The 22,334-nt window shown below is 33.6% G+C and overlaps 1 long non-coding RNA gene across 1 annotated transcript; it reads right to left on the bottom strand.

Annotated features, from left to right (window-relative positions):
- Positions 1-215: 215 nt before the first annotated feature.
- Positions 216-3,444, bottom strand: LOC133179994 (uncharacterized). The gene is made up of 5 exons (XR_009720232.1): positions 3,396-3,444; positions 3,190-3,219; positions 1,748-1,854; positions 1,484-1,549; positions 216-252 (listed from the first exon to the last, which is right to left on the bottom strand). It is a non-coding gene; the product is annotated as an uncharacterized LOC133179994 (long non-coding RNA).
- Positions 3,445-22,334: the final 18,890 nt, after the last annotated feature.

Here is a 22,334-nt window from a genome sequence, read left to right as displayed (position 1 = left end):
CCCTTATCTTAGAGTCCTATGACTGTTACCTTGCCTTTATTATTTTAGATTCATTCACATGGGGGAGTAGTTCAAGAGTCCGAGGAATTTTGAATTGTCTATACCTTTATAGCTACAGAGGCCAATTTTTTTTTTTATTCTATTAATGATTGAATAGTTAGCCTATTTAATCTGTTGGTTATTTCTAAGTAAAAAGCAAACTTACATATGAAGAGCATCACCAATTGTAAAATGACCATCTTTTTCTAATTCCTGAAAACCATAAGAAAAATAAATAGAAAAGCAGAACAATATTGCCTAAACTTGAATACCCGTCTTAAACCATTTTTTTTACCCAATCCTTTGTTTATTTTTAGCTTTTATATTTAGTATATATTATCCAGTATGATATACATCTACTCCATTTTTCAGAATCAGGAATCAAAACAAGATATCTGTGAGCCAATGCTCACTAGTAATACCACCGCTCTAATGTGAATATACAAAATAAGCAAAGTGGACTTAAACAGGAAGTTGACCCCCAAACAATGTGTACAAAAATATATCCAAGTGTATAGAATTCCTAAACAAATAGTGTGTTAAAATTTTAAGCACCTGCAATGAATAGTTGCTGAGAAAAATACGACAAAAATTTTTGTTACGGACAGACAGACAGACAGACACACAAGGGTAAAACAGTATACCCCCTTCTCCTTCAGAGCGGGGGTATAATTAATGCATTTTATCATATTAATAACTGGTAACCACAAATCACATCAGATATGATCAGAACATACACTATAACAAATTTCACTGCACTACATTAAAAATCATATTCTTCACAATCTAAAAGTTAATTCTTGATCATCCGAACTACATAGGAAAAAGGTTCATAAAACTAAACCTTGACCGTCAACCTCCTCCACACCCCTGGAAAAATTTCTGCATCTGAGTCGGTCAATGCATTCTTTGTTTTGGTTGGCTTAATCATTTCATCAAATGATATTGTAATTTAAGTCATATCAAAAGTTGGCACAACATTCCCACCCTCCATATCCAGATTATCACAGTGTTAATATATGCAGTCCATCTTTTACATCCTTAAATATTGTTAAATAAGAAATGCTCTCCCCAATAAAGAATGAGATGGTGTTGCTTAGTAGAAGAGTGAATGAATATGAAATTTTTACAGCACAGCTATATAAACCTCCTGCATATCCATTAAGTGAACAACAGAAAGTTCTATGCAACACTGGTTTTATTGTTCAAAGTTAAGAAATATATTTATCAGCATTGTCAACTGCAGGTTAACTTGATTGTGTCCATTCTTAAAACAATGAAGGTAATGTTTTAAGTTGGATATTAGCCTCAAGCTGTCCATTCTGTGAGAGAAAGAAGTAATCTCGGCCCTACAGGCCTTGATCAGTTTTCTCTCACAGAATGAACAGTGTTCGGCTTATGTACTTTACTTAAAGGATGGAAAAAATACTTGTATTTTTCTAACCTTAAAATGATGAATCCATTGATCTGTGCATTTTCTTCTCAAAATTCCCCACCATCTCTCTATCCTCTTCAATAAAAAACATTAAAATTTAGAAGCTATGTTGCAGATTTAATATACAGTCATTCAGTCAAAATTCAAAGTGAAAGGGCAGTGCTTTTAAATCAGTCAATAACCACTAATATTGGGATGGGTTTGAACAACTTCACATATGACACAATGACACGACCTGTGGTAAATTAGGTAATAGTTAATAATAAACATTACTTGATTATGAGTGGATTTTCCATAGAGGAAGGATTTCTTGCTGAAGCAGTCATCATCATCTTCTCTCAAGAAGTTTTGAATGGCAGCTACTGTCCCATTCTCTGTTCCTTAAAAAATATGTGGGTATTTCAAACAGGGATATAAAGAAACAAAAAGGTAGTTTACACATAAAATCAATAAAAAGAATTCTAGGGTACAAAAAAATTACCCTCAAAAGATGAAGGCCGAAATCTCACAATAAAATTAGTTTCAAAAGCATGTTATCTTCTATAATGGGTAATCAATTTCACCCAAGCTCAACTATTATTTAATTTTCTAAAGTTGAAGTATCAAGACCAGAGAATAACAAATCATTTGTTTATAAACTAGACATAATTGAGATAGTCGTCTCAAAAGGACTGGATAAAAAAATGGACATAAGGATGAAAAGTTTTTTCAGAGAATTTGCTTTCACCTTAGAAATATTTTCAGTTGGCATAGAACTTTTAATTCAATCTCATTAATCACACAACCTTGACCACAGGCAACCAGTGGTTGCAGTATAACTTAGATTAAGATTTAAGAAGGTATGCTCCTGACCAGAGTTTTTTTTGTTGTTTTTTTGACATACTGTAAACCAACTTTTATTCGCGTGCGAGAAATTTTCGCGAAGTTTGCGAGACCCTCGTCATCGCGAATATTTCTCGCCGCGAACCGGTCATTATGGTCTATGTGTTTAATAACAAGAGAACCTAAATAGGCGTGATCGCGAAAATTAATCGTCGCGAACTAGTTTACCCCTGGTAAATCGCGAAATAAAGTCGTCGCGAATAAAAGTTGGTTTACAGTAATTCTAATAGGACATTCACATCTGACCTTGAAAGGTTCAAGGTTAATGCACACCCTTTAACTTAACAAGATGCCCACAGGTCTTGATGGTCACCCAAGTACCATAGCTCTTAGATTGATATGTCAGTCTTATGTTTTCATTTAAAGCTTCATGTTGAAGTCTAAATGCTAATCTGAGACTCTTATGTTACCCCACTTTTATTATTCGTTGTTTAAAAAACACTTTTTTTTTTTAATGAAAATGTTGATGGGGTGGGAGTGGAGGATTGTACCTGTTTGACAGCAGCCCACCCATAATTTTCACCATTTTAATAACAGGACTTTTCTTTTGGAAAACTCATTTAAAAATTGCAGGTTCACATATTCAAATGGTTTTCAAAAAATGCACAAATTGTCATACTATTCTATGCAGTAGGAAAAAAATCTATAGGATGGGGGACAAATTTGTCCTTAGAGACGGACTGGATGATTCCAGCATACCTCCTTTAGATTTATTTGCAGGGGTATCTATGTTATTACTAGCCTGACAAATCAATAACATGATTTATTCCACTCTTTTTTTTTCTTTTTTTTTTTTTAAAAATCACACTGTATGGTTTTAAAAAAAAACTGACCTGCATCTCCTCGAATAATATGTGGAAATCCTACAAATCAGTATTCAATATGTATATACATCAACATTAATAGATGCAAAAGGTAAAAAAATATTACAGAAAACAAGCCATCTTGCTTTAACTCCAGAAATCAAATGAGATATTGTCTTCAATATGTTCATTTAACAAACCAACTCTTCCAAATCTTTGCACTGAATTACATGTACCTTTAACATTCTCCAAAGTCTTCAAAAAGTACCCTGCAATCTTTTTGGGTTTTTTATTGCTGACACCAGCTTCCACCCAAAGCACATAGCGGGAAAACCTAAAATTACAATGGAACATGTAAGATTTGTAAGCTTTTGCATTACCATATTCACCTCTGGGTGGAGAGAGTGCACTAGTAAAGTAACTTGCCCAACGTAACCGCAATAGTGACAGACTAGACTCGAACCCGGGGCTAAATCTGTCAACGCTATCAAATGCGCCTACATCTCTAGGGACATAGTAAGAAGTATAATTAATAAATTCCCAACATTTTATGTTTACCTACCCATCAATGCATCCACTGATATATATCCCAAAAGGGCTCAATTTATCATACTGATCTACAATTATTAAAAAAGATACTAAATATCATACAGTTTTTAATTTAAAAATCTATATACACCATAAATGATTCATTCTGCTGTTTACTGGCATTCATTGATCAGCAGACTTCACCAATGTATTTGAAATATACGTACATTGCAATGACTGGTTTCAAGCATAGAAACTAAATATCATTACACGTGTATATGTTGCTCATGTGCCACAGTACTATACATGTATCATAATGCATGAAAATAAAATACTAAAATGAATTAAATTTGATTTAACAACTTTAATAACAGAGATTCATTTTGAAAATTGTCTTCAGGAGTCCAAAGGCCCCCTTTTAACCATAATTATGAGTCCCAAGCCGAAAACAACAAGTCCATATTTATTTTACATAGAACATGAATATCAAACAAGCTATGCTTATCTAAACTAAAATTTTAAATGACCATACTAAGAGACAGGCAAAGTGCTGTCACTGGGACCCTTCAGAGTTTCGCCTGTTTCTTTATCGCCTGTATCAATAGCCATTTATTGCACGTTCTGGATCAGCGTTCCTTTTAGCATGAACCTCTTTGTTGTTATTAACTGCCACTTGTCTACTTTTTCATAAACCCTGGTTAATATATCCTGGATCCAGAGTAATTTTATCCGTTTTATTCGGTAGCATCATGATCAACATCAACACGGTAATGTCATGTATCATTGGATCTCATTGGTTAATTACTAAGTGTTGACCTATGAGATTTCTGCTTTTGTAGTGTGTTTTAATTCGGAATATTTCGGGCATCTAGTTTGTAGGTTAAGAAAGGAACTTCTTAGCGAAAAAATGGGCATGTGTATTTTTAAAATGGGATGCACAAACAGTGAAATTATGTTTACTGAGCAAATTTTGTGTATATTTTATGCAGGACGCACCACGTCAAAATGAATCACTGGCTAAAAAGTTTTAAAAAAATCCATTTGCAATTTGTCATAAAAATGCTAACTTACCTATATGCCAAAGCCAATTGGGACCTGTTAAATTGCAATGACAAGGATTCAACAAAATATTATCTTATTAATCCAAATGTAGTACATGTATTGAACAAAAATTATAAACCATAACTTTTTGCACATGTAACTCTACATTCAAGGTAAATAATTATGAAAAACCTTTACTAAGGTACTGTCTTCGTTTCAGTTTGTTTCCCTTTCTGAGGGACACGCCGACAGGGTCTAGTGTTCTCATTATTTGCCTCACCAATTCTCTATCAAAAAAGTACAAATTAATACATTTTTTCCACATTCTCTGTGTACCTGCAACTGTGTGTAACCAAGGAGAAATATTCTTAGTGTTAACTATATAATGATAGTTAAAAAAGTCTACTTTACCTTCGAACATTGCACCCATGGATTGTTTTCAATCTGAAAAACATGTCAGATATACTTCGATCTGGTTTTATTTTCACTTCATTCTGAAAGTAAAAATAACACACAAACACATTATGCATGCATTTTTATTTATATATTCTCTCTCCCTCCAAACACAGGCACGTATGTGTGTGTACATTGAATTTACCTTTATAAGATCCAATACTTCAGCAAAATCTGTCAGGTTTCTATTTCCTCTTCTGTAATTTAAATTTAATCTTGGCATTACTTTTCTCTTCAGATATTGGAAACTGGAAGAAAATAGAATTTTAAAGTATTTTATTCCTTTCAGTGAATAAAAAATGTATTTTTATTAAAATTACTTAGCCTTAATTAGCATGTCATTGACATACCAACACACCTTTATTTTAGAAGGTTAGTGGTAGCAGCAGCATTGCACAGTGCATATTCAATACAAAAGCACGAGGAAAGAGATGCAACTACTCTGGTATTTAATATTCAAACATGTAGCATCATTTTTCGAAGTGGAGAAGAAAAAAGGGGGTGGCGGTAGTCTCCTTATATTTTGAATTTGATTTCAATATACAATTCCTTCACTTTCTTTTAAGCTGTTCAAACAATGTTGGAGGAAGGAGGGGGTGGGTAGCTTCTAGCTATAAAATCTAATTTCTATTGAATAAATTTTAAGAAAAGGTTGGTTGATAACTCTGTTCTTTTTATATGTATGCTTGAAGAATGGGTGGGGTTGATGTTGTTTTTGTAGTTATTTAAGAAATTGTTATTTTTCCTTCTTTTTAATCAAATTACATGTAGCTATATATACATGTACACACACATACCTATAGTTTTGACCATGTCTTATTTTCAGTAAAAAGTGAATTTCCTTGTGAGATAAACCTCTTCTGTGGTAACTTCTAATGATGTCTTTTAAATCTACAAAAATATACAACAAGCATTTATTTACTAGTCTGTCATAATGATAATGATCATAAAAATACAATATTTTTATACCAGTGAAACCGGTAGGGTAATAATAAGGTGATTGCTTAATTGGCATCAGCAAATACTTGCAGTGCCCAAGTTACAAAATGAATATTACTTACTTTCATCCATATTTCTGTGTCCTCATTTATGGTGCACATACCAAATTAAACCCTGAAAATATAACCTATACCTCTCACAAAAAGTCAAGCAACAAACTCATTTTTATTCTTTTTAAAGGAAAAATTACTTGTAATTGAAGGTATAGCAACAAAACCATCTATTACAAGTTATTTCTCCCTTAAAAACATACCTATGAGATAGTTGCTTGACTTTTTGTGAGGAGTAGTTTTACACATGCTATTCAATCAAAACTTTATTGATCAAAGAATTCTTAAAACTCATGTAATACTACATACATCAAATAAGGCAAAATGGCAGAACACCAAGGGTGCGTTTGATGACATACCTCAAATATAATCATTATAAATTTGATCAGAAGTTGTTAGTTCTTTTGTAAAACATTGCTTGGATATTAGCCCAATTCAATATTACAATACTGTGTGCCAATTGTGAATATTACCTCTCAATACCTAAGCAGCTTTCTAAAAAAAACTCTTATAGTTAAATCTAATCTATTTTCTTAATCAACGTTTGTCATAATAATGTAATTCATACACTTTTTAAACACATCATCGTTTCATAGTATCATTCTTTTTTGCTTACATTTAATTTGGCTCAGTTCCATATTCAAATAACTTTTACCATTAACATTGAGCTATGAATAGATTTTGAGAAAATTCTGCGAAATAACAAACCCGATTTGTATATAAAAAAAATCCCGTCCAGTTTCACCAAAAAAGGGACTTATGAAATAAAATAAGAGTTTTACATTTATTATCTTTTATGCAGTACAAGTACATAACCTCTGACAAACTGAATACATTTCAAGCTCTAATAGTATTTCATATACATGATATATTTGTTTTTTATGAGTCACACACAATATCTGTATTCTGTTATCACTATAAATCTAATCACATATGCAGTAAAATGCTTGTCCATTAGACCAATATATTAATACAATGTAACCATAGCAATGACAAATGATATATTTGATGCATTTAAATTAATAAATGCATTGCAATTGGTTCAGCAAATAAAAAATTACCATAGTCAATTTGAAAATATATGCATAAATAAAGTTTAACAAATTAACTTTGTTATTAATAGAGATTGTTCTATTTGACGTATCCGTATCCGTATCTGTATCCGTATACGTATCGAGGTATGAGAGGCATCTCGATCCCGATGATTTAACCGCTGGGTAACATTTCTATCGTTTCTTGTTTGATTTTAACCTCATTCATTGGAAAATAAGATATATAGTAATATTTCTAACGAAACGTATCAAGTTGCTGTTCACACCTATCATTTTATGGAAGGATTTTAAAAAAATAAAATTAGTGAAAAAGTATGTATATTTTTATTAAATTGTTTAAAAATAGAAAAAAAAAAGGTTCAAAAAGGGACTTCCCCCTCTCTCTCTCTCTCTCTCACACACACACAATATCAGGATATATTATTGTTTCATTCTCGAAGTAACCTTTACCAGTACAAGACATATTCCCCATAATGCATACAGTCAACGCTCGTTATCTCAAACGTGATTGGACCAATTAAAACTTCGATATATCCAAGGATTTGAGTTAACAAAGTTTAACTGTACGAGGTGTCATATATCAAACATTCTAGATGAGTATAAGTTTGTCTACATCAAACAGACACTTAAAATTGATTAACAAAGTGGAGAAGGGGGAAGCTGGGCCGAGACAGGGAGAAACCAAAAAATGACAAGTCACCTTAGCAAAACTTTGACAATATAAAGGTGTAGAAATTAATCAAACTCTTAAAATAAACCTATTACTGGGTATGTGTGTGTGTGTGGGGGGGGGGGGATGGATATTAAGTTTTGAGTTCCTCTTTTCCACAAAAATAATTACGGATACATTAACTGTCAAAGATTAATTTGACCATACTGCATACTCTGTGTGTGTGTGGGTGGAGGGGGGGGGTATGGATATTAAGTTTTGAGTTCCTCTTTTCCACAAAAATAATTACGGATACATTAACTGTGAAAGATTAATTTGACCATACTGCATACTCTGTGTGTGTATGTGTGTGTGTGGGGGGGGGGGGGTGGAACTGAAAATTTCCATCCTCATTTTCTTTTTTATCATTATCAACATTCTGTATATCATTTGATTATATGTGATGGACATAGTTCTCCAGAAAAGCTTTGGAAAGCTGGCAATTCTGGGATGGTTTGAAGACTCTAAATTCCCTAAATTGTTAGGTGATAGCCGTTTCCGAAATTCCAGAGAGGTTGAGGAAGGACTACCATTTCCGAAAGTGATGCAATTACACGCAATTTTTGTCGGGGATGAATTAACAATTGTCGATAAAAGGAGATAAACGGAAAATTTTTTTTATGTCTTATACATTACTTTTTATACATATTGACTAAAGTTAACTTAATGATTTATCTATTGAAATTAAGATGACTGTAATTCTCTGTATACAAGCGGGATCAAAACTCTGAAAAAATGCTGATACTTTATCAATTAAATGTTTTGCAAAAAGTTTATCCTTTATTCTGTGTTTTTTTATTTCTCTGCTACGTTGAGGCAGCCTCTTCTCTTTAATTTTATAAACTGCGTGTTGAATTGACTCGCACTTGTCCCGATCTTGGCCAAAATGCATAAATAAATAAAAAAAATAAATAAATAAATTTATTAAAATCAGCTGGATGAAAAAGGTAGCATAGAAGAAATAGATGTCTATTGTTTTGGCATTTTTTAGCCGAATGTTCTTTTCTTTTTTATAAAAAGAGAGTTAAGATAATGAATACCCTATTTTGAAACAGTTCTATATCAAACCATGAATTATAATATACATGTACGACAACAAGAGAAGTAAAAGGAAACTAAATTTAACAATTGCATTTTCATTTCATTACCTATTTTTTGTCGCCATGAAGTCTTTTCAAGTTAATACTGCTGAAAGGACAAAATATAAAACAAAATCAAGCTGTGTGAGAATAGGCACGAAAGTAGCAATTTCAACTGGGGAGGGAAAGGGGAGACATACAGGTATTTGTCAAATACATGTAGTTCATTGAAAAAAAGAATGAAGAAAGTCAACAGACGCTATGAAAGTTTGTGTGTGTTCCCAAGGGGGGGGGGGGGGGGGAACTGGCATTTTTAAGCATATACTGGTAAGGGTCTGGAAGCGAATTCTCTTTAGAAAACAGCTACATGTTTTTATTGATTGTGTGGATATTAACGTCTTTAGCATTTGTGTGTGTGGGGGGGGGGGGGGGGGGTAACTTTTATGTCATCTAATGTAAATTACAGACTCAATCAATAAAATGTCCTGATGTTAAGAGGGAGAGAGGGGGATCCCGATAAATGTTTTTAAACAAAATTGCAATTAAAGTTTTAAACAATATAATGAAAAGAAATACAAATTTATTTAATTTCATTATCTATTTTTTTTTTTAATTTTTCAAGCGAAATGACAGACTTTTACAGCAGCTTAATACATTTTTTATTAGAAAAAATACCATATGCTATTCTTAAATGAATGGGGCTGCTTTAAAACCAAACAAATAACGATGGAAATTATAGTAAATAATTTAGACATCGGGATCGAGATGCCTCTCTCACCTCGATACGTATACGGATACTTATACGGATACGTCAGATAGAACAATCTCTAATAGAAGATTTAAGATAATCCAAGGAATTCAAATTGAAAGCTATTTTCCAAACAATTTATAAAGTTTAATAACTTTAAACGTGTAAAATGTCTGTCAGCAAAAATTTAAATTTAGCACAAAATTAAACCTTTAATTTGACCTCTTCTTGTATTTGTTTTGCTACCTACACTGTCAAAAAAATTAACTTCAGCCTTTGTATTCCTGTCAATCATTGTTTTTACACACTCTACACCATCCACCCCAAAAAAGACATTACTTCCACTAAAATTTGCAACAATGGTATAAATTTTTTCTTTTTTTATCTCTACAACATTTGGAAAAATTACAGGAAAATCAAAAACATCTCCAAGTTCCTCTCGTATTTTTAATTTAACAATACAGTCTTCTGAAAAAAGGGTAATTTCGACACACAATGAACAGTTTTTGGCACCAAAGAGAATAACTCCTGATAATCTAACATCTGAGTTTACAGAAAAAGCTAGTCGGTCACCATAAATGGCATCATATTCCCATGTACTATCCGGACTATGGAAAAAAAACCTATTCACTACACGGTCATTTAAAGAAATACACTTTCTTGGACGATATGTATTGTGATCAATCTCATCTTTCTGTGTAGATAAAGAGGTCATATATAACATGATTTTCAAAGCATAATCACTTTCTATAACATTTTTGTAAACAATATTTTCTATGAAAAAATCAATAGACATTCTTCCAAATCTAATGTGAGGAACAAGTGTATTCCAACAAACAGGTTCAGCTCTATTTTCAGATTTCATCCACATAACAACAAATTTGAAGAGTTTTTCTTCATGAATGCACATTGAGTCTCCTTTGATTAAAAGAATTAACAGATCTTTATGAAATGTACAAAACAAGTCTGCATTTTCTCTGATAGACATAATGTTTTCTAAATAATTGTCAATAAATGACAATGCAGATGACAAAACATTTTCTATGCTAAATGTAAAAGCCATATTCAGGATGGAAAAAACATTTTCAGATGATATTGAACAGAGCAAAAACTCTTCACACTTCTTTCTTCAATCAGGAACGATGTAGAAATCTGCAATTTGTAGAATGTCCTGTACATTTTCCATTGACAGATCAATATCTGTTTGGTAAAGAAACTTAATCATCGACCGTGTAAGGCCTGCAGAAAAATCACTGCAATTTACTTCATGGTTCCCTTTTCCACTGTTCCAATTTCCATTTAATCGGGTATGAAAGTATTGACAACCAATGACCAACACTAATGAATGTGCACACATGAAAGTTCCATCAGCTAGTGTGATACGTACGTCACAATGTTCTTCATTTTCAAACGCCCTCACAATTTTCTGCCCAAGTTTTGCCATTCTGATAAAATTAGTCAAGTTAACATATCATTTAGTTCCGACTTTTACCCCTTTCCAATTGCAACCACATTGGTTACATTGGTTAATCAACTCTTATGTATTTAAGTCAGGTTACAGTGGTTGCTGGAAACTTAGGTTAAGAAATACATGTAAATATAGGTACTAAGGGTTAAAATTAGGTCAGTGCTGGGAATTGAGTAAATTGGGTTTGGATTAATTAGAGTTTAAGGTTAGTTATGGTTTTGCTTAGTGTTTGGGATTTGGGAGAAGGGTTAGGTTGGGTTTATAATTAGTTAGGATTTGGGGTCAGGGTAAGGGTTGGGATTTAGATTAAGGTTAGTTGGGATTGGGATAAAGGTTAGTTGATTTTGGGATAAAGGTTAAGTTTGGATTGGGATAAAGGTTAGTTAGGGTGGAAATAAACGTTAGGGATTACTGTTAGTTAGGATGTGGGTTAGTTAGTGTTTTAGATTAGGGAAAGGGGTTAGGTTGGGAATATGGTTAATTAAGATTAATTGGTTCATTGGGGCTAGGGTAAGGATTGTAACCAATGTAACCGAATGACACTCTGCAAATCAGTTAAATTACAGCCATTATGTATATTACAAAATAGTTATAATAGAAAATATACTATATGTGTCGCCATTAAATCAGATACAACTAACCCAATCACAGGTACTTGGGTCGTGGTTTATAAAATAAATATGTATGAGGGTTCATACATATTTATATTATAAACCACGACCCAAGTACCTGTGAACCCAATGCTACATTTTGTCACAAGAAATAAATAAAGCTGTAACATAAAGCTATAGCCATGGTAACTAAATAAAACAATATTACTGAATTAACACTTGTTTGTCATCTCTGTTACTAGTATTATTGTCAACATGAAAATGAGTTGTATAGATTTAAGTTTTGTAACATGATTAAATAAAGCCATTAAGTAATGTTGGGCAAAATAAAACAAAAATTTAGTCTTACTTCATGTTATCTTATTTATCAGAAAACAGTCTTGTTAATTAATGGTTAAAAATGAAATGGGGTTAAAGTCAGGACTAGCAATGAATTTATTACAGGTAGAGGGCAAAGTCCTTACCAAATGGTCCATGATGGAGAAATTCTCCCTATTTTGACAACTATTTAAACGTCACCAGGTTTATTAAGTATGGCACTTTTAACAAACCAAAGAAATAGATGGGTGGATCTAACTGTGCATGTTTCAAATGAGTAACTCTATATCGAAGAATTACACAAATAATCATTATTATACTTTCATGTTAAATACTAAACTTAAACACACAATACTAATATGTCATAAAATATGAAGTGAAATGTATAATAAATGCATGTTTTTGCATTATCTAAACTGTAAATATTAATCTTGTGAGAATTAATTTTTTTCTGTTTCTAATGTCAAAGAAAGCGGCAAAAAGAGGAAAACATGAAATGCATACGGTCTTTCTTTGATTAAACAGATATATTTTTATCCATATTTTTCGAATAATAGCTATATATTCGTGACATACAACAAAAAAAAAAAAAATAAATCCCTACCTGAATGTGGGTCTCGACCCGTGGCCAAGCAAGCATATGATTATTGCCGCGCTTCTGCATCCTAAAAATTCTTGGCCAATTCTTGATCTTTTGAAATCTTGGGAAATTAGTCTTTGTCTTTTGAAATCTTGGGAAGTGAATCTTGACTGCGTTTGGAAGTAATGTATCTTGGCGCAATGCTATCTTGGCCGAATCTCGGTCCTATAAAATCTTGGGAAGTAAATCTTGACTGCGTTTGGAAGTAATGTATCTTGGCCAATGCAATCTTGGGATAGAAAATCATGGCCTAGTCAAAATGTAAAACATGGGATATATCTTGACTAAGCCAGGGTTGTCAAATCATGACCGGCAAAGATAAGAAGGCCATGTTATGCTATCAAACCAAACCTGACTTGGTCAGAGTTGCAATCATAACATGACCGATTGAATTACTATGAATATATAGAACATGACCGCCCAAGATTGAATTACTATGAATATATAGAACATGACCGCCCAAGATTGAATTACTATGAATATATAGAACATGACCGCCCAAGATTGAATTACTATGAATATATAGAACATGACCGCCCAAGATTGATTTACTATGAATATATAGAACATGACTTGGGAGTCCCGTGTGGCCGATCATGACTTGGCCGGGATTGTAAACATGACCGCCCAAGATTGAATTACTATGAATATATAGAACATGACCGCCCAAGATTGAATTACTATGAATATATAGAACATGACCGCCCAAGATTGAATTACTATGAATATATAGAACATGACCGCCCAAGATTGAATTACTATGAATATATAGAACATGACTTGGGAGTCCCGTGTGGCCGATCATGATTGGCCGGGATTGTAAACATGACCGCCCAAGATTGAATTACTATGAATATATAGAACATGACTTGGGGGTCCCCTGTGGCTTTCCATAATGAAGAGCATGTTCCATTTCATAATGAGCCAGATATGGATCAGGACTAGATTTGTTTAAAGCAGGTATATTCAGACTGTAGACATTGTAGAATGTAGTATATATAATTTAACAGTTCCTTGCCTTGGTGTTTCAATAACTGTAACAATATTTTCAGTTTGAAAAAAAAGTAATATATAATTACTATGCAGATTTGAATTTTCAGATATATTAAATTTCTTATTGCTTATTCATACACAAGTTATGGGATGAGTATGATCTAATCAGTCAAAATGACAATTTTCAAGTGCTACAAGCTCTGATCCTTGAGGTGAGAGGGATCATGGTGATGGTCATTTTCCTCAACAAGAATCAACATCTTGTCATATGCAAGGTAATTTTTTTTATTATGTAAATTCTTTTCAATTCCAATTTTACATTCTATACTTTTAAATATTTACAGGTAATATAAATCTAAGATGTTTCAAAATCTTTGTGAAAAATCTACAATTAGCAAGAAAAGATTTAATATTTGTCTTATCTTCCAAGAATTACATTTAGCATCTGGTAATGGGCATGATGAAGAGAGACTGTCACCAGTTATAACATGGAACATGTAGAGTATGGGTATTTTGTTTTGTTTTTCTTTATCTTTCTGTAGTTTGGTAAAAAAAAACTGTAAATTTCTTTTAATTGCTATGAATTATTTGTGTTACTTTAAATCTTAATTTATTTTATATATACGGAATCGCTCACAGAGGAAAATGTACCTGATGAAGCCCCGTAGATTAACCACGGTATCCTCATGTATTTCATAATAATTGACATCCTTAAAAATATGCATGTTTTCTTCTATTTAATTTAAACTCTATACTTCAGCTGTACCCTTCATTCCAACCGTAAGTACAGATGTACCCTTGATTCTAACCATAAGTACAGATGTACCCTTGATTCTAACCATAAGTACAGATTGATTGTATATTGTTTTACGTCCCATTCGAGAATTTTTCACTCATATAGAGACGTCACCATATACCGGTGAAGGGCTTCAAATTTTGACCTTTACTCGGCACTCAGGGCCATTGAGCAGTGAGGGATCTTTATCGTGCCAACGCCTGCCGTGACACGGGGCCTCGGTTTTTAAGGTCTCATCCGAAGGACCCGCAACTTTCACTTCAAAGTGCCGAGCGCATGGCGAAGGAACAGTTGCTACCTATTTTTTATAGACTTAGGTCTGTCGCGGCCGAGATTCGAACTCACGACCTCCCGATCACGGAGCGAGCGCTCTACCAACTGAGCTACCGTGAACGGTCCATAAGTACAGATGTACCCTTGATTCCAACCATTTGCACAGAACTCTATTTGCTGAAGTTTTCAGCCCCTGGTTATTTTTTTTTTCTAATTATTTTAAATCATTATTTTTTTTATATCATAAGTCAGTTGTAAATACCAATCAAATGTATTTTTTAAAACCTTGTTTTATTTAACGACGACGGACCTAATTCAATTCTGCAATAGATTTAATATTAAGTAAAGTGGCTTTTGGTGAGTTAAAATCAATAAAAAACATCATATGGTCATCGATGTAGATTTTCAATGGGGAGCGTTTCAAAAGTTGGCGATGGAAATCTATAATTACTATAGGAAGTAATGGGGAATTGACAGTGAAGGGTATAAGAGTAATCATTGAAAAAAATTCTACAATAGAATTTTTATTTATATTAAAGGACAATGTTAACAAGACAATTTCCCAGCAAATTATGCCAAAAAAAAAATGGTCATCTGCTTAGGTTTTTCAGGGGGGCATGTCAAACTCAGGTGTAGGGCACATTTTGGGGGAAATTTTCAATGAAAATACCATGGCCAAATAAATCACTTATTTATAAAATCAACAAATGAATATAAATCGAAATATTTACAATATTTTTGAGTTACAATATCTTTAAAAGAATTGAAAATGTTTATTTTTTTATGTTTTGCAATACATAATTAAGTCAAGGCATATGCGCGGTTTTCTGTGCAGTGGCGCGAAATTTTGAGTAAGGTCCGTCGTCCTTAAGATATTATTTGTTTTTTTTTCCCCTATTTTTTAGAACCAGATATAACATTTGATGGTGAAGAAGAGAGGTTGCTGACTGATACCATGCAGAGCACTGGAATATTATTTACTCATTCTTGGTTTGCTTTAAAAAAGGTTATTTATGAACAATAAGAATAGATTAACATTGTAACATTTATTTTATTGTATTTTGCAACACAATTCTGAATAAATTAACATGAGTATTTTAAATTAAAAATTTAGATAATAATCCACAACCACAACAAACTGAAGAAGATTATGAGACATTCACTGTCGCAACTCCTGCAGTTAGTAAGTCTGACATCTAAATTATCCAAATAATTAGTTTATTATACATGTAGATTCATCTATTTTTTTGTCCTTAACATGATTTTTTCTAGAAAAATGACAGAACATCAACAGAGAACTGATAATAATTCAGATGATTTATTTTTTTGGTTAAGGGTGTGTTTAAATACTGGTATTATTGGCAGCATCTGATATTCAAATTTGTTGAAAAAATGAGACCAAAGAAAGTGGGAAAGCTGTCACAAAGAAAACAGGGACACCCACAGACATGCAAAAAGAAGAAAGATTTGGAAAGAAAGAGATTGAGTAGGAGACTGAAAGTTTTTGAGTAAATGGCAGCGTTTCGAAGACAATCAAGACGTGAGGTATTTTGCACTTATCCACAAAGGTGCAGAGGTGCATTTTTCAGGAAGTGAAGACTTGGTTAGGAACTTTAAAGAAAACAAAGACATTATTGATTTCAATGACTCAATGATTGAAACAAGGGAAGAATCCATTCTAAAAACGAAACAAAGCTTAAATTAAACAAAACGTTGTGCAGCCATCGCCATACAAAGCAACACATGGCGCAAGTTTGGGTTTCCTCCAAGGGTGTTATCAAATGCCTGTCAAAGAGCAACAACATTTGGAACTGACAAACATGATTCCCACAGATGGAGAACACTTGGTGACAATCTCAATAAATTTAAAATTCATGATTATCCTGAGAGAGAAAAGAAGAACTCAATTTAAGAACTTAATTTTCTCTTTAAGATAACCGATTTCTTTATCAACGTCATTCATGGTTTAAAACTTAAGCCTTATGTTTCTCAGACAAAACTTTCAAACAAATAATTGTTCTTATTATAAAAACCAGAAGTCTCTGATGAGACTGTAGCTCTACTGGTCTGTACATACAACAAAGGAAAAGTAACACTTTGATTTGAAACTTTGCAACAAGAAACAATAAATAGAATTATGTATCTTAATGTAGTCTACTTCTGTGCCAAATTAAATTGAAATCAAACGAAAACTGTAGGAGGAGTAGCATTTTGAAAGTATTTCACAGAAATTTCTATTTTTAGTAACCATTACAACACCATTCACTGAAATCAAAAACCGAAATACATATTATGTATCTTAGTGTATTCTTATTGTGTGCCAAATTAGACTGTAATCAGACCAAAACTGTAGGAGGAGTAACGTTGTAAAGGAATTTCACAGAAATTTCTATTTTTAGTAACCATGACAACATCGTTCATCGAAATCAAAAACCGATGCACTAAATTATGTATCAGTGTAGTCTACTTGTGTGCCAAGTTATATTGAAATCAGACCAAAACTGTAGGAGGAGTAGCGTTTTAAAGGAATTTCACAGAAATTTCTATTTTTAGTAACCATGGCAACACCGTTCATCGAAATCAAATAGCGATGCACTAAATTATATATCTTAGTGTAGTCTACTTGTGTGCCAAGTTATATTGAAATCAGACCACAACTGTAGGAGGAGTAGCGTTTTAAAGGAATTTCACAGAAATTTCTATTTTTAGTAACCATGGCAACACCGTTCATCCAAATCAAAAACCGATGCAATAAATTATGCATCTTAGTGTAGTCTACTTGTGTGCCAAGTTATATTGAAATCAGACCAAAACTGTAGGAGGAGTAGCGTTTTGAAAAAAATGTTTACAGACAGACGGACAGACAGACAGACAGACAGACGGACGGACGACGGACACTTTACTATCGCATAAGCTCTTCTGGTCTCTGACCAGTAGAGCTAATAACAAGTGGATTCAGATCAATTCATCCCACCGCTGCCATCAACAATTTGTAATGTGTTTTGTGGGTTCGAGCACGGATGAAGTATAGATATATAATTTTCCTTACGTTACTTGACGTATTTAACTGATTGGCTTTCATAAATAACAGAACACAATCAATATTAATCAACAACACAACGATCTGACTGATCTTCACTGCTATTCTAGGGTTTATCTCCGTTTAAAACCCTTGTCTGACACTCTGTTTTTGGCCCTAGCTCCCAGACCAGCAGTTCTGAACAATGTGTTTCAAACAACCGCTTAATATAATTTATTGTCTGAAAGTTTCTAATGAAACCTAAGAATTGAAGCTACTGAAATGGTCCGTCTGCAGTACTTTGAGACACCGCAAATGAGTAACAAAAATACCTTACCTAGCGACACGTCTTCTACTTGTGACGGCTTCTCATCAACTGAACTCCGGGCTTGAATGATCCCCCTAATATACTTTTCTAAATCTGCTGAGTCAGATCTAGATCTTTTAAATGTTTGAAACATTGGCTGAACACAGGAGATAACATTTGATTACAAAGACTATTTTAACCCTGATGATATAATTATTAACTCGATCAAAGGAATTTCACTACAATATCATATCTTGAACACACTTGTATAATCATGTATTTAAGATTTCAACATTCAGGTCATGGAATATCCCAACAACTTATGCTAAACCTTGTATAATCATGTATTTAAGATTTCAACATTCAGGTCATGGAATATCCCAACAACTTATGCTAAACCTTAAGAAATCATACAAAATCATGTACAGCTAAAAAAAATCGAGGTACAGTAATTTTAGTCAAATCTAACTATTACAATGCTTAGTATTCTAAATATAACAATAATGCAATCTACATGTTTTATAAGAGGCAACATGCGTTTTTTGTCAGATCACCATCATATACATAAAAATAAAAAGGTTGTTTATACACAACTACAATTTCTTCAGTAACTTCATATATGTAGCATAAAAAACATTGTTAACGTTTACCGAATTCTTTTTCAGCAGTTGGCTAAACACGGGCACCAACCGTTTTTGTTTATTTATTTTGCTTATCAGAAGCTGATTTTTATGCCAGTTAATATTTTAAGGACTACGGTTTTGAGGGCCACTATACCAATGGTTGCAAGGGTTGTTTTGCATGTATCCACCATTTTGATTATTATGCTGTCTATGGGAGGTAGTGTTTTTTACGTCCGTAACTTATTTCACTTCTTTCTCGACCGAATTTTCCCGCATGATTTGAATTTGCATTAGAGTTTTCAATGCGAACATTGTACTCTTTGTTTAGGGGTTTCTTTCCAAGCCTGTGATTGATATGACCTTTCATAAGCTTAAACAATGTTGTTCCTTCATCGTCCTTTAGATGCACTTTGTCAACACCATACAGCTGAGAATTGGAAGAACTTTTGCCTTTTCCTCTGCCCTTTCCCCTTCTTCTGCATCCACTTCAATACCATGTAGATTTTATTTTTTAGAAACGGTTCTGTTTCTTTGAGTTTTACACATTTCTTATGAAACCATCATGAGAATCATCAGAAAGAGACAAAGAGTTTAAAGCTGATTTGGTTGGAAGTACACGTACATGTACCGTGTAACAAATGCCATTAGTTAAATTAGTTGATAAATATTATACTTATACATTGTATAATTATACTTCTTATTATAGGATTTATGTTATGTACAGAGTGTGGAAAGAGAACAGTTATCTATGCAAGCAGAAAATTGAATAGAATAGAGGAGAGGGTAGTTGAACGAGTCAAAGAATAACTGCTTTACTTTGTTGCCTTGCTTTGCAAAGGGTCAATATCAGGACGTCATACTATGCAGACAAAATATCTCCTGCTCTTCACCCAGTATTACTCAGGAATCTGTTAACAATTTATGCTTCACTGATTGTATAAAAAAAGTGAATCAAATGAATATTGTGTTTTCCGACATTCTTTATTAGCTGTATATGACCGGGAAAACACAAACATTTCAATTGTTGTGACCCAGAGGTAACCAACTGCGATGAAGTCCGCAGATTGCAGGGAGGATTCCCACTGGAAACGCTAAAAAGCGCAAAAACTAACAATTGTAACAAATATCTAGTTTTATCCTAATAAACAATTGCAGATTTTCATTGGTTTTGTTTGTTTGTGTGTTGTTTAACGTCCATCTCGAGAATTTTTCACTCATATGGAGACGCCACCACTTGCCGGTGGAGAGCTGCAATCTGGGCACTTATGGCCATTGAGCAGTGAGGGATCTTTTTCGTGCCAGCATCTACTGCGACACAGGACCTCGATGTATACGGTTTCATCGAAGGACCGGTCTTCATGTCATTGGTTTTGTGTATTTTTTTTTAAAATACATTTTAAATTTTTTTTTTGGTCCCGACTCAAACATTTTCATCTTTTTAAAAAAAATTTATTCGTCCCCCCGACCCACCTTTTTAATTTTAATACAAATTCCCGGAATAAAAAGAAAATTAAACAAGAGGCCCATGGGCCACAACGCTCACCTAAATAACTTTGGCCCTGCTGTTCTTCACCAGATTTTTCCCCTTGTTATACGTATTGTTGCCCCATCCTATCCCAGGGGTCATGATTTGAACAATTTAAAATTTATGCTACCCAAGGATGCTTCCTTGAAAGTTGCAGCTTTTCTGTCAGACCTGTTTTTGTATTTATATGAAGCAGAACTTGTTCAAAATCCGATAAGTGAAAAGAAGAAAACACTTGCTGTGGCCTTCGACATTTAGATATATCGACGACGTATTGTCAATTAACAATGGTTATTTCCATTTTTATGTAGATAAGATATATCCCGGTAAGCTTGAATTAAAGAAACCACAGTGTAACAAACGGAAATTCTTTATTTTATTGTTTTAAAAAATACCCTTCCGGTTACTTATATAATAATCCTAAGGGGAGCTCCTAAATACCTGTGGTTCTCACGGTAACAATCTCGGGGGGGGGGGGGGGTTCACTTTAAATAGTACGGTGAAAGCAGAAAGCATGCACAGTGTAGTACCCGGGAAAACATCAGCCGATAGACGTGCTCGTCTAGTGCTACCAGGGGCCTGCCCTTAGAAAAACATCAGGGTTTTTTGCTTGGTTTTTGCCTGTAAAGCCTCCTTACAGAACGTTAATGGCTGTCGGGAATATGAGGGATCTTGGGTGCTGAATTTATCGGCGGCTGTTGTATCAGTGATTAGCCTTTTCCATGTTATGGCGTTTGAAAGAGACCGTAGCGTGTGAGATAAGTATGGCGGCTCGTACGACACATCTCTAAAACCAGTTTGTGAGTTATATCACCTGGCGGTGACCCACGTGGAACATTTTATATATGATTTAAAGTTAATATAGTAACAATTACGTTGTGAAAGTTTGACAATAATTCGAATTATGTATTTGAAACTTAACTATAAATATTTAGTTTCATTGAAAGACATTTCAAAAGTACTGGACAAGGCGACACAGTGATAATCAGGAAGTTGACATTGGATCTTGACAAAAATGAATCCCACATATGGCATGCCTAAACAAAGAGTGTGCTAAAATTTCAAGCAACTGCGATGAGTAGTTGCTGAGAAAACTGCGACCAAAATTTGTTATGTATGGTACGGATAGACACACGGATTAACAGGAAGTGGACATCGGATTCGAACAAAAATGATTCCCACCATATAGCATGCCTAAACAAAGAGTGTGCTAAAATTTCTGAGAAAACTGACCAAAATTTGTTACGGACAGACACACAGACGGATAGACAGACAGTCAGACAAGGGTAAAACAGTATACCCCCCTCTCCTTCGGAGCGGGGGTATAATAAAGATTTTCAAACTTACTGATGAGGGACCGGGCAAACTGGACCAATCTATTCCAAAAGAGTTACCGTACTTACTGATGAGGACCAGGGCAAACTAAACAAAGACATTCTTTCGATTTATTTTATTTTGTATATTTTTTTTTTCGTTAATTTTCTTTGAAATTTCAGTTTATTTGTTCCTTATTTTTAACTCACCTGAGCCAAAGGCTCAAGTGATCTTTTCTGATCAAAATTTGTCCGTGTCTGTCGTCGTCGTAAACTTTTTTTAACTTCTTCTCAAGAACCACTGGGCCGATTTCAACCAAACTTGCCACAAAGCATCCTTGGGTGAAGGAGATTCAAGTTTGTTCACAGGAAGTGCTGCACCCTCTTTCAAGGGGAAATAATTAAGAATTCGTGAAAATTTGCTGGCATCTTTTAAAGATCTTCTCAAAAACCACTGGGCAAGAAGAGATGAAACTTGTGTGAAAGCTTCATTACATACTCTAGATTCAAATTTGTTTATATCATAACCCTGGGGGTAGGGCCGGGCCACAACAGGGGGGTCAAAGTTTAACATAGGTTTATATAAGAAATATCTTTAAAAATCTTCCCAAGAACAGCAAAGCCATGATT

This window comes from Saccostrea echinata, unplaced genomic scaffold (assembly GCF_033153115.1).
Source record: "Saccostrea echinata isolate AGI-Se365-2 ecotype Australia unplaced genomic scaffold, CSIRO_AGI_Sech_v1 ptg000005l, whole genome shotgun sequence".
Taxonomy (NCBI): domain Eukaryota; kingdom Metazoa; phylum Mollusca; class Bivalvia; order Ostreida; family Ostreidae; genus Saccostrea; species Saccostrea echinata.
Note: the sequence above shows the minus strand (reverse complement) of the source record. Positions and strands in the feature narration are given on the sequence as shown.